The 13423-nt window shown below is 37.7% G+C and overlaps 1 long non-coding RNA gene across 1 annotated transcript; it reads left to right on the forward strand.

The window, feature by feature from the left end:
* Nucleotides 1–1505: 1505 nt before the first annotated feature.
* Nucleotides 1506–13423, forward strand: LOC138917061 (uncharacterized). The gene is made up of 2 exons (XR_011424516.1): nt 1506–1653; nt 13208–13423. It is a non-coding gene; the product is annotated as an uncharacterized lncRNA (long non-coding RNA).

Below are 13423 nucleotides of genomic sequence, written 5' to 3' on the forward strand. Positions count from 1 at the left end.
GAGCCTCGCAAAGGCAGGTGCTAAGCTGGCTGCATTTTTAGCATTAAACCTTCCTTGCGAAGGATAAGAGGAAAATTCTTCTCTCAAAGGCCTACTTCCCAGGAACTGGGTACGACTTTAATAGAAACCAGGTCCCAGCGGAAGAAATGCTGAAGATGTTCTGAGAGCTGCTTATGTGCTCCGCTCTTCCCAGGAGATGCTGGTTTCTGTTCCGCATCTCCACTCCCACCTGCCCCGCCTCCAGCACCCCTTAGCTGGAGAGCACGTTGTTCCAAGCACACAGGATGCCAGAGACCAAGGTCCCTAAGATGTCAGTCCTATAGAAGGACAGCAAGTCCCCAGCTCTGCCTTCAGCCCCCAATGCACCAAGCAAGTTTGCCCAGACAGCCAAGGGGAAGGGGGGACGGAAAGCAGGCCTGAGGATAACGCTCTGGGAACAAGAAGTCTTCTTGTTCCCCCCTCCTCCTTAGTTCCACGGATCTCTATTAAATGACAACAGTGCATTGACAGGAGATAGTGAGATACCAGGGAAGCTTCACGGTCTGCTGGTTCAGACAGACTTGTAAACTAATATCTTAGAAGACAGTGTGGTAAGTGCTAATAACGACACATACAAGGAGCTATGAAATTGCAGGGGAGATGGTCTCCACCTCTGCATTTGTGTGTGTTGGGGAGACGAGCGTTACATAAAAGACTTCATGCAGCCAGAAGGGAGTCCAGGGAGATGGAAGAATGTGTTGAAAGCACGGGTTGGGAGGTGAATGCTAAGGGGTCTGAACATCTGGTGCATTTTGCAACTCAGAGCTGACTGCAGGAGTGGGAGCCACACTAGCTCAACTCTATCCAGGCAGTTGTGGGGGAACCTGCCATGGTCTTTCCTGTTTCCTCCCATCTAGACCAGGCTGAGCCTCTGAATCACCTTCCTTGGATATTTGTTCTGGGGATGGATAGACTCCATTCGTCTTTAGTGGCTGAAGCGATAAGATAAAAAAAGGAGCAATGAGTCGATTCCCAGAGGATAGCTCTGGTAAGAGCTGGAGGAGCCCTGGTCACACTCAGGTCCTGGCTCCAGTGGCTCCTGAGGCCAACTGCAGCCCTGACCTGTCCCGAGGCTTGGTCATCTGGGAGCTGCCACAGGATCCGTCCAATACTGTCCCATCTTTGATAAACCCAGCTCCAGCTGGCTTTCTTCTCTTGTAACCAGGAGGACTTGAGTAATGAGGTGTGTGGGAGTGAGGGAGGTCAAAATGAAGCTGAGGACAAGAGTGTGAGGGCTCTTAAATGCCACATGGAGCATAGACATTTACCCCCAAAAGGCAAGTCAGTGCATGTTTCTGAGCCACACACAGATACGTGTGACCTGTAGAACCTGGACTAAAGCAGGGTGAGACCAGGAAAGCAGATCCTATGGGAGGTTCCCAAAATCATGGAGCACCACTGGGACAGAGAACTTAAGGCCATTGTGTTGGCATAAAGAGAAGTGGAAAGATTCTAGAGATGTTTCTAAGGTGGAAATCAAAGGATCAGGTGGAGGAGGAAGAAGAAGGAGATTCTGAAATGGTGTCATAGAAACCAAGGAAGGAAATAATTTTTTTTAAAAAAAGTCATACTCAACAAAACCTCCCCAAAAAGGAGACCAAGAGATCAAACAAGGTGAATATGAGAAAGTGGTGACTGGGTTTGTCAATTCAGAATTTCATGACCAGACAGCAATGGGTTAAGTTGGAAATGTGAAGAAAGGAATTGGGAAAAGGGTTATTGACTCAGCTTTTAAGTACACCAAAAACCAACCAGTATATGATAAAAAACCATTTTTATCATATAACCCGGTGTCCAATGTTGTCATGATAATTCAACTTGATGGAAGGAAAATTATTCTATTTTTTGACAACTGCTTTATTTCTCCTACTTCTATTTTTTAAAATAAGTTAAATAATTTATTTCATTAAAAGAAAAATGTGCTTTTTTTCTCATCAGCCACAAGAACCCTGAGCTAATAACTCTTTTCTCAATGTATATATTTATTACGTTTTTATTTTTTGAATAGTTAATACATATACATGACTTCTTAAAAAACTCATAGAGTGTAGAAGGGTATGAAGTAAGACATGAATCTCTTTCTCTCCCTCACTCTCACATCAAAAACAGTTACCAGTCTCCTGCCAATATTTTCAGTAGTCTCTGCACACACAGCCTTATAAGCACACACACACTCTTTTGACACCTACGTGTACTGCTCCATGCCTTGCTTTTTCCACTACATGTAGCTCCGAGATTGTCCCCTATCTGTTCATTTGGATCTGCCTTTCATTTCAAAATGGCTGTATGGCATTTCCTTGGGTTGATTTACCATATTTTATTTCAGCATGGTTGAAATAAAATATGGATGGATGACCTGTTGGGCTGTTTCTACCATTTTCCTAATGTAGTCAGGGCTGTAGCCAATGTTCTTTCTTTGGGTAAAAGTAAGACAAATTCCTATAATTCAAACTGCCAAATTAAAGGGAATGTGCATTTAAAATTTGATGGGTATGCTCAAACTGCCCTCTCACGTTCCTATCGACCATGTCTGAGAGTGACAGTTCCACGAGACCCTCGCCCAACACGGTGTGTCTTTTGCTTTTTGCCAGTGGACGTTATCACACAGAGATAAGGGTTAAACTCAGACCTGGGCTGATCCAGGAATGCCTGGGACAACGACTTCAGAGTCCTGTTTCTACAGAAAGCACAAAGTTAAGGAAATATGGAATGTTGTGTCTGCCTCATCTTCAGTGTAGACTGTTCCTGGGCTCAGGGAACTGTGAGCTGGGATGCAGGTCTCAGGCCACCATGAATACAGGTATAAAGAGAGCGTCAGGGTGACCCACATACACCTTGGTGCTTGTCTGCTTAGGAAGTGACAGGTGCTATGCAGCTGTATTACTTGTCCCTGCATCCCTTCAGAAAGCTAAGTAACCTCAGTATTAGTTTAAAGCCTATTAAAACTCTGAATCTGTGCAGGTGCACAACTCATTGGTTTAAATTTACATTTATTTTATTTTGAGTGAAGTTGAACATTTTCCTTTTATCCATTTTTGTGAACTATCATGTTCCTTGCCTACAAGAGATGTAGTGTTCATATTCTTATTTATTTACAAACAATCTTTATATACTATAGGATGTGTCCTTTTATCATATGTGTTGCAAGTATTTTTTCCAGTTTTCAGTTTGTCTTCCGACCATGTTTATGGCATTTTTTACTACGAAGAATCATTTCCTTTTATACTTATATGTATCCACCTTTTCTCTTGAGATCAGGATTTTGTGAAGTCCTTTTAAAGGTCTTTTTTATTTTAAGATAATAAAGTATTCCTTTCATCTTTCCTTCTAGTTATTTTATTTTTCCTTTAGTTAGTATTCAATACACCTGGGATTCTTATTTTGGCATAAAGAGTGAGGTAGTAATCCAACTTTATTTTTTCCAGATTATTACCTAAATCAGTGCCTTGATAATAAAAGCTCCCACAGTCCACTACAAGGCACTGTTAGAAGCTCTTTTTCAGACTCAGCAATATTAGACTCTCAAAACGCCTAAAATTTCTCTCAGCAATATAGAACAGATTACGGCAACAGAAACTAGAGACATCTAATGCTCTATTCCACCTTTATATTAGCCATTCCTAAAATAGGCAATATAAAAGGATTTGTAAAATTTCAACAGGAATTGAAATTGCAATTCAGGTAAACATCTGCCAGATGCACAAAAGATTGTCCACCAGCCAAAAGAAGATAAAGAAAATTGTCTGTCCATCCATCCCCATCACGTACTTCTTGCTCAAAAAGAAGAGGCTTTTGCCCACCAAGTGGGAAGACACAACAGGCAGAGAAGGTGCGACTCGCTGAGGCTACGAGGGGTGAATTAATGGCTTCCCCTTCACATTGGTACCATCTTTCCCCAGAGAGTTCAAGACAATTTAATTCAACAATACTAACTCTCAGCCACATAAAGCAGAGGTGTAAGTGGGTTTGGTGTTAAATTCTCTACCTGTGGTAGAGAGGTGAGCAGTAGGCACAGGCTGGACTTTAAAGAGCCCAGTGGCGAGGACATGGATGGGTATAGAGATGGGAGTACAAAGGGGAAGGCATGAACATGAGATCACCATTCCTGTTTTCTAGAAACAAAGCTACATTTAGATTCACATTATCCAGGGAAAAAAATTGCCCTTTGCAGCAAATATCAGAGAGTTCAATAGATCTGCACAAAATAAATAATTGCTAAACCCCTGCAAACGTGGTTGGGGGCTGTGCACGTCTGTCATCCCGTAGCTCAAGATCTGGGTTGATGGTTCTAACAGCAACAAAATAAATGCAAAATGTCAAAGCAGACTGATCCACCAGCTAGTGAGGAAACACCACACCTGGATAGAGCTTTTCCCTTCTAAGTCAACCAGGGAAACATCAGAGTTTATGCAAAAACGTATGGCATTGCTCAGAGATCCTGGTTGAATTAAATGGAAAGCAATTACGATTAACTTAAGCAAAACAGGGAACTTAGACATAACAGATGGCTAGGGGATAAGGGTTGAAAAAAAGGCAGAAACCAAGAAATTTAGCGACCTAAAGAGCAGAACACATCAGTCAGGCTCTTATTTAAATGCCACACACTACGAATTGCGTGTGGCTCATTTAAGTGAAAATACTGACAGCATCATCAGGAGCCCCAGAATTGACAGAATGACTGGAGAATCTGGCTCAGAAAATGGTCAGGATCAAGGAGACGAGGCGCCGCCAGAAACAGATGAACTCCTACCACAGGAAGAGTCTGAAGGTGGCACGTCTGCCTTAGAGGTTAAACACTGGGTACCCAAGTGTCACCTCAGCCCCAAGTGACAACTCGGATGCTACCTCAGGCACCATCTCTTCTGCCCCTGGAAATTGGCCATGGCTGTCACCCTGCAGACAACCAGTGAATTATCTACTGGCCCAGGTCTTGGCATCACTAGCTTCAGAATCCTAGGCAAGTCCATCTCATTAGCCAAGTCACGTGTCCAGCCCCCAGCTTCCTGCAAGGCCTGAGACTTCATATCTGGCTTTTTAGTTTCCATCATGGTAGACGAATTCAGTGCCCGCCAAGAAGACTGTACACTGAGCAGTGAAGGAAATGACAAATGACCACTCGATTAACAACCTAAACGAAGGTTCTGGGCAGGACATCATTGCCTCTCCTGCTGATCAATATTGTCACCCCTGCACACCACCGCTACTGCCCCCACCTCTGAAGGTGAATTGGAACCAAGTCCTGGCTGCCAAAGGCAGGGACAGAGGGAGCATCTGGACCTTCAGGCTTCCAAAGAGAAAGGCAAGCAATAAATAAAGTTACATTAAAAAGAGAATATAGCCAAAATTCAAGGAGGAATTTTTTTTAATGTTTTAGAAAAACATTTTTTAAACCACATGTTTTGCTTTTTCATTTAAATTAAGGAAAACATGTAATCTGTAAACCAAAAGATAAAGAGAACAGGGACCTGGTTAAGAGAAAAATGTAAAAGGATTAATAAATGCTATTTGAGTTTAATGTTGATTTAGAGATTGCAGAAGATAAAGCCAATAAAGAGGAGGAAAGGCAAAAGTCTTTCCCTAAGTGCAGAGAAGAGTAAGAAATAAAAAGATGAAAAATACAGATGCTGTGAAATGAAGAGCCACACAGACATAATGCAATGCACCTGAAAGAAGCCATAAGACGTTGAAAATAAGCACTCATCAGAGATATAATAAAAGAAAACTTCCCTGAATAGAAGCAATACCTCCTGAGATCTCAGATCAAAGTTGTTTCCAAGAATCAGACATAATTAATGAAAAGGAACAACACATGCATATATCCCGGTGACTTTCAAAATTACAAGAATGAAGAAAGAATTATATAAATATGAAGACATGGAAAAACTGATGCCACAAAAAAAAGAATAAAATATCAAGCTAGACTCAGCCTTTGCCTTTCAGTCATACTGAATGACTGCCATATCATTGGCAGAAATGTATTGTTTTAAATGTTTTGGAGCCAATCTAAATAAAAATCACAGTAAGAAATTTAAAAGTAGAGTAACTAAAATATAAACTATTGATAGTGAGCAATGAAATTTCATAAGTGTAGATTTCTCTAAATATTCGTTGTAAATATGGTTAAAAGAATAAAACAAAAGTCAAAATATATTCTAAAAGAGAAAATAAAAATTAACAAAACTAATAATAATTACCTTGTTTTTCCAAAGAACACTAAATTTAAAGGGAAGTAAGCATAAGTTTATCCCATGCTAAAGTTGGGGAAAAATAGACATATTTAATTTTTGATGCTGGTGATTAAAGGAAACTATAATGAAGTATTTTTAATTAAATACATTTATTTGTAGGATTCAAAATAAGTTGTGTAAATTGTACATCACTAGAAGGAAAAGAAAAAAATCAAATAAAACAATACATACAGTAAAGGATTGGGAGTTGGAGCTATAAGTAGGTTTCTGGTGAAGCAAGAAACAAGATGAAAAATGAGATTGAAATTGGAGCTCAACAATAAGTGTAAATCAGTTCAATTACCATCCTAAAACAAAAAGAGGAGAAAACAAGCACCAACACACAAGGGCAGCCACAAGCTGTTTTTAAGAATCTAAAACAAAGCAGCACAGAAAATTTAAAAGTAAAAGATTGGACAATGGTAAATCAGACAACAAAAGCAGAGGCAGGACATTCATATCAGACAATGTAAATACCAAACCAACAAAAATTGTTAAACTGAATAAAATAGGATTATACAACTTTTGGTGAAGGTACATTCTACAACGACATCCTGATATTCAAAGAAAAAATTTACATACCAGGTAACATAGCATTAAATATAACTAAGCAAAACCTGTTGGAAACAAAAAGGGACTTTTAAAATTTAAACACTCTACTACATTATATTGGGTTCTATGTGACCTATTGTCTTTAAAAGACAAAACAGAAAGGAAATAAATAAGGTTCGAAGTAATGATTTTCAAGTGCATCTCCAGTGTCTGTGGCAAAGGGGGATAAAAGATACTAAGTTGAGACCATCTACCCTGCATAATCAGCTTTCTTGGATTTGAAGAACATGGTCTTGAGAAGGCAATGGTTGAACGTGGTTCATTGTTTTTAAAAATCTAGAGGATACTGATCAAAAGTCAGATTCTAAATTCAGTGCATGTCAATATTTAGTTTGAATGGCTGCCGTAGTCAAAAGGCTACTTACAAAAGCACACAGAACCACACAGAAGAACCACACTGTCGGCTGCACTCTCTGAATCCATTATGCAAAGGTTTTTTTTGCTAAAATTCTCTTAGTAAATTTCCATCATCCCAACTGTCAATCAGTTATTCATGCCAAATAATTGGAATGTAATGTGCTTTGAATTTTTCAACCAAATAAGCTCAAAAATAACAAAATTCTTTGAAGAGTTTTTAAAGCAAGTTAGATTTTCTTTTATTCCTAGGGTTTTGGGTGTGCATACATGCGAGATATTGTAAGTGACATATATTGTTTTGAGCAACAAAATCATGAAGGATGAAACATTCCTGACATCTGTTTCCAAAATGCTCTTTCCTTAGCACACATTTCTGTCAAAAAGCGGTCTCTCAGTTGTTAAAACATCACCTTTACCTTCAAGGGACACATTAAGTGAGTGAGTTTCTTCGAAAATCTCTACTTGGTTACCAAGGGAAAAAAGTCTTCCAGTCTGGAATGTGTATCTTTCTGCAGGAGAAAAAATGTGTTTCACTGTATCTTTAATTTGACGAATCTTTGAAACATTTTACCAGGAGATACCCAACTCTCCTCTGTGAGGTACAAAGACGACCCACGGTCACAGCCCTCTCTTCTGAGTATGTTAGCAAGATTCTCCCACTTTATTTTTAACTACATCAATGACACTTCTGGCTTCCTCTTGGTACGTATCCTCACCTATGATGGAGGCAATGGATAAATTTCACGTGTGATGCGATTGTGACTCACCCAAGGACCCTTTTGACTCCAGTAGAAGCAGCTGCTTCATCTGTAACTACATTTCTTCAGTGTTCACTCCCCTCCTCCAGAAAACAGCGGGGAGGTTAAAAATTGTTATTAAAGAAGTAATGTACTGTTGAAAAACTATCTTCTCTAGCACATTTGGAGAATGTGTGAGAGAGGCTCAGCACACACACACACAATGCACTTCATGCATTTAATTACTGAAAGATTGTCTAGAAGAGGCTCTGAACCGAAATATCTTAGAGAACTCTGTACTTTTATCCAGCTATATAGAAAACCTCCTATATGGAAGAAATTGTTCTAAAACCTGTGTCTTCAAATATATCATGATGGATTTACGTGTATTCAAATACTTTTTGCTAACAAAGGCATACAGTTTTACGTGGCCATGATATGGTTTTCTGGGGATAATTCTAGTGACTTTTAACATCAAAGGGAGAACATGAGTATCCTCTGTGATGTGTGGTTTTTTATCTTTTACTATACAAAGAGAAATCTCAAAACAAACTTTACATTTTTTTGATACATGGGATTGAATATCCTATGACTTAAACATGGCTGAAAAAAATGCAGATGTTTGTCTTCGGGTTCTGAATGCTTCATTTTAAATGCCTTGCGAGTGTGAAGGCTTCCCATTACCTATGGCTAGCGTTTCAGGGCACAGTATATACTCAGGCAGACTTCCAGTGCGATCTGATTACGTCATCATTGCTTTTACGTCTTAGTGGGAACGATGGAGACTTAGACTGGGAGTAAAAGAAGTGTTGCTCTGACATTTGGGGAGTTTTGCTTCATTTTGGTTTTGGCTGTTGTTTACTTGTGCTTGCATTACAAGAATCATCTTCAATCTAAGGTCGTTTTGCAAGAATCCTTCTCATCCACTTTTCCATTTGGGGGAAATTAGTTTTGTCCAAACTAGAAAATTATCTGTAAGTCTACCTAGCTGGGAACAGATAAGCTGCAGGGCATCACAGTACACTAAAAGTTAATAAAAGGAGGAGAGAGATGCTGTCAACCCTCCTGTCTGGAAATGCCCACTGATCTTTTAGGAAAACTTACATATGACACATAGCACTGTAATTTTCTGGCATCAGTTATCTATGGCCAAAATAAAAGTGCGTAACCACAAAACCTTAGTGGCATACAACAATGCACACTTATTTCACCCAGCATCTCAGGGAGTCTGCTGATCTGCAGCTGAGCTCACTCATTCATGCCCCTGAGGTCAGCTGTGGCTCAGCTCGGAGGCTGCTGATGCTGGCTGGGCTTGCTCGCATGTCTGAGGGTTGGCTGACTGTTAGCTGGTCTTGGATGGCCTCTTCTGGGATTATTGGAGCAGCCTGGCTCTTCCCACCTCTCATCTTCCAGCAGGCAAGGCAACGTATCTCATAGTGATGACAGAGGGCAAGAGGGAGGCAATCCATTCTCATACGGACTTTTCAAGCTTCTGCTGGCATCATGTTTGCTTCCATCCCATGGGGTAAAGGAAGTCACATGACTGACTCATGAGCTCAGACTCAGAGTGGGAGAGGACCAAAGGTGTGGACACAAGGAGGCTGAAGAGCTGGCTGTCATCGTAATCACTCTACTGAATCGGAGTGACCATATCAAGTGTATAGTAAAAAAAATTTTTAAAAAGTTTTATTATCTACTTTCTAAAACTTCCATATCCTCTGAAATACATACAAACCACTTTTGATATTATTGGTCCTCAAAGGTCTAGACATTTGTGTGTTTTGTTTGTTTGTTTTTCGGTGAGGAAGATTGGCCCTGAGCTAACATCTGTTGCCAATCTTCCTCTTTTTGCTTGAGAAAGATTGTCACTGAGCTAACATCTGTGCCAATCCTCCTCTATTTCATATGTGGGAGGCTGCCACAGCACAGCTTGATGAGCGGTGTGTAGGTCCATGCCCAGGATCTGAACCCATGAACCCCGGACCACCGAAGTGGAGCACACGAACTTAACCACTATGCCACTGCACCGGCCCCAGGTCTAAATAATTTTAATGGTTAGGTAGATACATTGATTTATTTTTTTGCCCTAATGACAATACTTGTTATTTTTAAAATCACAAGTGAAATTTCAATAAATGCTGAAAAGCAAAAATTTATAGACCAAATAACCCCAGCTACAAAAGAAGGAACCAAAAAATTAATAGCATTCCTTGTAAAAATGAAAGGGAAAGAAGACTTGATTATCGAAAAAAATAACTTTTCAAAATAATTATATGTTGTCAAAAGGGAATCAAAATGCCAATTATAAACTATTTTTTTAAACAGCATAATAGATAATATTGCTACATATAAATACATGTGGGATACGGCCAAATATATAATTCAAATTTACTGCTTTAGAAAAGAAGGAATAAAAGTAAATGAACTCTTTGACTTAAGAAATCAGGCAAAAAGCACATCTAAGAAATGTAAAAAAAAGAGAAATAGTAAAGATAACAACAGAAAATAATTACTTATAAAACAGAATATAGTAAAATTAACCAATAAATTCAGAGGCTGAATTTGACAGAGAAATAAGAATATAAAATAGGCAACAAAAAAAGAAAGACAGTTCACATGTACAATGTTAGAAATAGTGGGGAAAGGAGGGAAAAAGAGACGCAGGGGCTTTTTTTTAAATAGAGAATTGTATTTTTTTTAAGTCCATATATATGGATTTAGAAATGTTAAAGGAATGGGAAACTATAAAAAGCAAATACAAACTATCAAAACTGACCCAAGACTAAATGAGAAATTTGAAAATTTTCACAGACAGGCAAAAATTTGAAAACATTGTCAAAAAATTAAGTCCAAAAAAGATCAGGGGCATGGATCATTTTTCAAGTGAGTTCCTTCAAATCTCTTAAGAGACACTTCAACTACCTTCTAAATAGCTGAAAAAGGATTACAAAATAAAGGAAAACCATAAATCAATTGCAAATATAAATGCAATTATCTGTGAAATTGAATCCACCATACATTCAAATAAATATACAACAAAACTATGTAGAGAATTGCTCATAAACACAAGGAATGTTTAATATTTGCAAATCTATTAAAATCAATGTTATAAAAAGAAAAACTACATTATTACCTGCACAGAGCAGGAAAAGTATTTGATTAAATCAACATCTCATTCATGATGGGGGGGAAATACCTTCTTAGTAAAATTAACGATTAAAGCATATTTCTTTAATGTGATAAAAACATATATGTCAGTCCAAGACCAGACATTGTCTTTATGAGTCAATTTAGAGGCATTTCTGTTAAATTCAGGAGCAAGAATTTCCATGATTGCCATTATTTTGCTACCATTTGGGAATTTCAAATCAGTGCAATAAGGAAAAGAAAACAATAAAGCATCATAGACAAATATATATATATATATGATATATATTATATTTAAACATACATAGACATATATAAAATTTGCTATTTAAAAAAATCAACAAAAACCTATCAGAACCAGAAAGAGAGCTCAGAAACGTAGATAATTACAAACTAAATATGCACAACCCATTAGGTTTTTATACACTCGGAAAAAAACCTGATAATTTAATGTGGAAAAAAATTCATTCATAAAAGTAACAAACAAACACTTAACATATAATTAACCAAATGTGAAGAAAATTACTACATTTTCCTGTAAAAATAAAAGAAATCTTGAATAAGAGAAAGTTATGTGATAAATATCCATGGAAAATTAAAAGCAAAATTATTTTGCATTTTAATGGAATTCTAATCAAAATTGCAATGAAGTTTTTGAGGAGTTCACTAAAATAAATATATTTCATCATAGGAATAAAGGGAGGAAAGTATCTACTTTTTAAAAGAACAGTAGAGATATACTTCCAGCCACATAAATGTGGCAGGAATGAAGAATTAAAAGATATCAATGAGGGGAAAAAATTGACAAACTCAGAAAAGGATCTGAGTATTTATAAGCACTGTTTATATAAGAGAGACGTTTGGAAGCAGTGCAAAACAATTTTATTTAATAAATAATACTGAGACAATTATTTAGACATTTAAAAGTAATAAATGAGATCCCTACCTTATACCACACACTCAACTAAATTCCAAACAATTAACCAGCTAAGTCTGAGAAACTGAACCCTTGAAGAAAACAAGACGTGAAGAGTTATCTGATCTTAGAGTAGGGAAGGCCTTGTAATCATAAGAACAAATGAAGGAACAATAAATGAAAAGTCTGATTGATGGTACTATATAGGATTTTTAAACTTAGGAGCAACTAAAAATACCATAAACAAAATTAAAAGACTACTAGCAAAATAGGAAAAACATGAGCAATCTACATATCAGATGAAGGGTTAATACACTTCATATCTAATAGAAAGAGAGCCCCTACAGCTTAGCAAACACTCCAGTAGACAGATGCGCAAAGGGCATGAATAAAGTAATTTATAAAACAAGAAAATCAATGGAAAGTACAGACTAGATAAAATAGTCAATCTCATATGAAATCAAAGAAATAGAACACGACATCATAATGAGATGACATGGCTCACACATCAAATTGGCAACATGCTTTGTCTTCGCTTTGCTTTGTGTTGTTTTGTACCCAGATTAGTGAAGCACAGTGGGATAGCCATCAGCCTCCGATGAGAATGCAAACTGGGGCCGTGGTTCTGGAGGGCCCTTTGAAATCTCAGATCCAGTGCTTTTAAACAGGCCATGCTCTTTACGAAATAAGTCTAAGGAAATAATTAGCGATGTGCACAGAGCTATTTGTACGACGGTGCTCATCACAGTGATACTTATCATCAAAATAATTAGCAGAACCTAAATATCCAACAATAGGGGACTGTAGCAATAAGGAATAGGTTAAACAACCTGTGGTCCATCTGTATGGTGAAGTAGCTACTAAAATCATGAACAGAAGAGTATTTAACAAGATATGAAATTCTTCACAATATAACATTAAATAAACAAAGCCAATCCATGGGTTGATAAAAGAGAGCGTCTTAGAAAATAGAGAAGATGCCATAATTTTAATTTTGATAGTAGCTCTCATTTTTGCGTCTCCAGTTTTTACAATGAACATGTGTTACATTTATAAATCAGAGGGAAAATAATGTCTTCAAAATCTATTCATTCAACATTTTTAAAAGCACAGTATTCTCCAAGGTTAGTGTCTTAGCAACCTCCTAAATAATCCATTGTTCTTTCACATAGATTGAAGTCATCTGTCTGGAATTCCAAAAGCCGACAACAGCCATTTCAGATCTTCGCGTTTTTTCCCTCAGATGTGACAGACAGAGATCATCATGTAAAATCAGGGCAGAAAAAAGTGCAGAATGGAAATTTTTATTCACATTTTGGAAGAAAGTATGTCACAAATAGAGTCAAGTGGCAAAAAAAAGAAAAGAAATAAAAAATTTCCCAATGTCA

Source organism: Equus caballus, chromosome 1, assembly GCF_041296265.1.
Source record: "Equus caballus isolate H_3958 breed thoroughbred chromosome 1, TB-T2T, whole genome shotgun sequence".
Taxonomy (NCBI): Eukaryota; Metazoa; Chordata; class Mammalia; order Perissodactyla; family Equidae; genus Equus; species Equus caballus.